The sequence below is a fragment of the Watersipora subatra genome, chromosome 11, assembly GCF_963576615.1.
Source record: "Watersipora subatra chromosome 11, tzWatSuba1.1, whole genome shotgun sequence".
NCBI classification, from domain to species: domain Eukaryota; kingdom Metazoa; phylum Bryozoa; class Gymnolaemata; order Cheilostomatida; family Watersiporidae; genus Watersipora; species Watersipora subatra.
The window spans coordinates 24,372,773-24,376,844 of record NC_088718.1 but is presented as its reverse complement, the minus strand read 5'-3'; positions in this window follow the sequence as shown (position 1 = coordinate 24,376,844).

Sequence of the window (4,072 nt, the reverse complement as noted above, 5' to 3'; positions counted from 1 at the left end):
TCTCCGACGGCTAAGACTGCGAATAAACAACTAAGACAGGTGATGCCGTTAGACTGCGAGTTTATTGATTGCTTGAGGATAATTCTTTGCAACCGAAACTCCGAGCGCTGAGAGAGACAACAGGGAGGGAGACATCAACTAATGTATGGCTAATGGATGTACGCAATGGCATGAAGATATGTATGATGTTAATTACTATTGGCTGTCAACATAAGTTTAATTGCTGTCGCATCGGAAAAAATGTCTTGATATTCTACTCGAAGTGGCAAGATACGAAGAAAAACGCATCTCAATATGCCTACTGTAGTCGTATCAATACGTTACACAGAGAAACTCTAACTTCTGCACAGTCTATTGAAATTTATAGAATTTTAGGAACTATTAAGATAACCAACAGGTATTATGCGGTTCAGACGCCTTAAAGTTCTTGGAGAAAATGCTTGGAGAATATTTAATACTTCATTTAAAAATATCTGTGAAATGTTCCTCGTATTGCAAGAGGATATGGTTTAAAAAAACAATTAGGCAAAAAAGCAGAGATGGTAAATAAAAGACATGCATATTTGTAGTTTTAGCAGTTTATTGGCCACATTAGCTTATCCCTGTAGTCCACTGATAGCACAAGGAACAGCAGTCTTCATCCAATCTCTTGGCACAAGTCTTAAGATTCTTAGCTTCACCTACAAACAAACAGTAACTGATCATATCACCTTTGTAAGAGGGGCTATTTACTGGTTGTAGGTGTTGAATATCTCCCTTAAAGCCACGCATACTCTAACAAGAAATGATCTTAAGTCATAATAATACTTTTTAAACTTGCATCAAAAATAGATTGTACCCACTACATTAGATATGTCAATATATATTATATTAAAAAATATGATGTTATATCTTATTCCTTATATTATTGTATTAAGATACATATTGTGCCTGTCCCAACAATATACCTACATGAGAAATTATTCAAGAGATTATTCAAGGAACTGAGATTTGTAGGAGTTGTCGTCTCTAATAGCATGATCCATAAACAATCAACTAGAGCCAACTATGAGCATTGTAATAGTTTATAACTACACAAGTTCAGTACTTAGAATAAGTGGCAAGCCACTCAGCCTTTGATTTTAGACAGCAACAAGTTGTCATTTTGTTTCCTGTAAAGGCCGGTGTCTTTACAGGAGCATTTACGGTATAATTCCCTTGGGTGATGCTAATAAGATGATTGCTTGCAGCTAGGCAAGTCTGAACACAAGTCTTTAGACGTAAGAAGCAATCTTCAACATATTTGCTAGAGTCGCCTGTGCTCGACTGTTTATAAGAATGTACCTGTAAGATACCATTCGCCAGCGCTAATATGAATGTGATCCGTTGAGCTTTGCGAAATTGTCAAAACATTCTCCTAGCTTTAACCTAATCCTTAAGCAGCCGGAAAAACTGATACTTGTGACAAACTGCTTATTTAAGCTCTCTACAATGATTGGATGAATAGCCGTCTTGGGTATAATTAATAAAACAAATAAGACAGTAATGTTAATTACTATCTCCACCTCTAATACAATTTCTGAGTCACATGATTAAGGGAGTGACATGTTAGTCCCTCACCCAGTTGTGTGTTAATCAGTCATTCAGATATGTATGTAATCACTCTATCGGGAGGATACATAAAATTACAGGTTATTGATCTTTGTCAAGGAAGAGCATAGTTGACCCCAGATGCGGTAAACAGAAAAAAACTAAAGCAAGAAATATCGTACCACAAGCTAACTCTAGTACAATGCTATAAGCATTCGATTGTCCCATGAAGTTGAGCATCTTCAAATGGCTAGACACTCAACCGCGCATCTTTAGCACTCTACTACATCTAGTAAAAGCAGAGCTATAGGATCCACAGGCTGTAGAATGAATAAAGTTAACCTACATCTACTCTCCTCACACCGAGTCCTCGACCTAAATACTTTATGTATGCTCACACCAAATAAAATCTTCTGTAGATAATGACAGAAGATGTTGCAGCAGAGATGCGTGTTATTCCCCTACTACCACCTAATAGTAACACTATTTGCATGAATACTTGGGAACATGATAGAGTAACGAAATTAATGCAGAGGGTTTCTAAGCACGAGAGAGGCTGGATGAGCGTTGCTCCCTTACCTATTGACCTTATACGACTGATAAGGGATGACCCAGGGGAGGGATGACACATGTGCTAAGGATTGATCCAGTACTAAAAACAATAAGTTATATATATAAATAAACAAGCGGAATGTATCATTGAGAACGGACTCCAAAATAGACCTTGTTGCAACATTGGTGACACTTCTTAATAAGCATTAGGGGGTAGAAGTAATTACATTTTGGAGTACAAATTGTCTGTTTTCAGATTAATAAATAATGGCTAGCCCACGCGGATAGGACTGGAGATGAGTGAGAGAAAACTCCACAATAAAGAGCTGAAGAAGGTTTAATATTGTTCACTCATAAGGCGATGCTCTGTCATGGAGTGTTACCCAATCATAGAGAAGCTTGTTCATAGAATTCTGGTAGGAAACAGTATGGTCTCTCATGAAGTCGTGCTCACTCATCGTAATGCATACCCGTTGGCTTATGGTCACCCTAAGAGTACAACACATTCATAGAGTTATACTCATGTCTGGAGTTGCGCTCGCTGAAAGTATTCTACTCATAGCACTATGCCAATTTCAGGAGTTATGCTCACTTGAAGAGCTATGGCGCCTGTGTTCCGCTTGTTTTTACAAACTTTAGCAAAATTGTTTGGAAAATATTAATACTAGCCATTGCATTAGGCGGTAGGATCAAAGACTTGGTAGGAAGGAATATCAATGTTCAAAATCATATTAATATATTATATAATATCATATAACATATTATGTATATATTGTTAACATCGGGCTCTATGTTTATGTTACCAGTATTGCCCTCTAGACTTATTACTGATGGGTATTTATGATACTGATTGAACACATCAGTAGCCTAAAGGTCCAAACACACTAAGATTTTATCATGGTAACACATGGTTTCACTGCAAGTGTAACGCATGGTTTCACTGCAATTGTAACACATGGTTTCACTGCAATTGTAACATATGGTTTCATTGAAGCTGTAACATATGGTTTCACTACAACATACCGTTTTGTTATTTTTACAACAAAGGCATAGCAAACAAATTTTTTTTTATTTGTACGATGAGAAAAAGAATCACCAAAACTCTTCGAATATTGGGATCTGAAGCTTGTTAGAAATCATCTTGACCATCGCAATTTCTGGATTTTTGTTCATGATTTTGAATGCTGTTTTTCTGAGCTCACCTGTTTGCGTCCGGCCAATTTATACCGAAGAACTCACAAACATCAGCACGAATAATTGCATTCCCATCCCTCTTTGAGGTGATATGAACACTGATAATCGACCCTAGCTTTACTATGTCAAACAGCAGTGGCCGTTTGACAGAGTAAAGATAGGGTCATTCATTAACTGGTCTCTGTCTCCCACTGAATTACCATCTACCAGTGAGTAGCGCACATCTAGTCATGTCTTAGCACAATGTCGATGCCACATATACCCCCACAGTATGCCAACAGTGTGCAAACCCACTCAGAAAATCCACCTGCACCCAGTGGAAGACTGTGCTGACACCCTCCAAAGCTCTGTGGCTGTTGGTTACATAGACTGTGCTCAATACTCGTGTACCATTTGTTAGCACCCTGTCTCTACAAAGGCAACACTCTCTTAACATCAGTAAAGGTGTCATGCAGACAGGCACCCATGACACAGTTCCATTAGCAGTAGAACAGAGATGGAATTATTAGATACTGTTAAATCATAAACGAGAATGACAGATTTCACGCGATTTCCTTCAGCCAATGATGCTCAGAAGACATGTAATGTACATGTACATGTAGGTAAATCTCTTATGTCCCACACAATACCTACATTAGTGATGCATCATATGGTCCTGAATTTTAGGTTTTCTCTAGTCGATGAAGAAGCCAAAAAATACACGAAGCAAAACTATACTGCCGATGCGTGACAGACCTTCCCATGCTCTTCAAAAAAG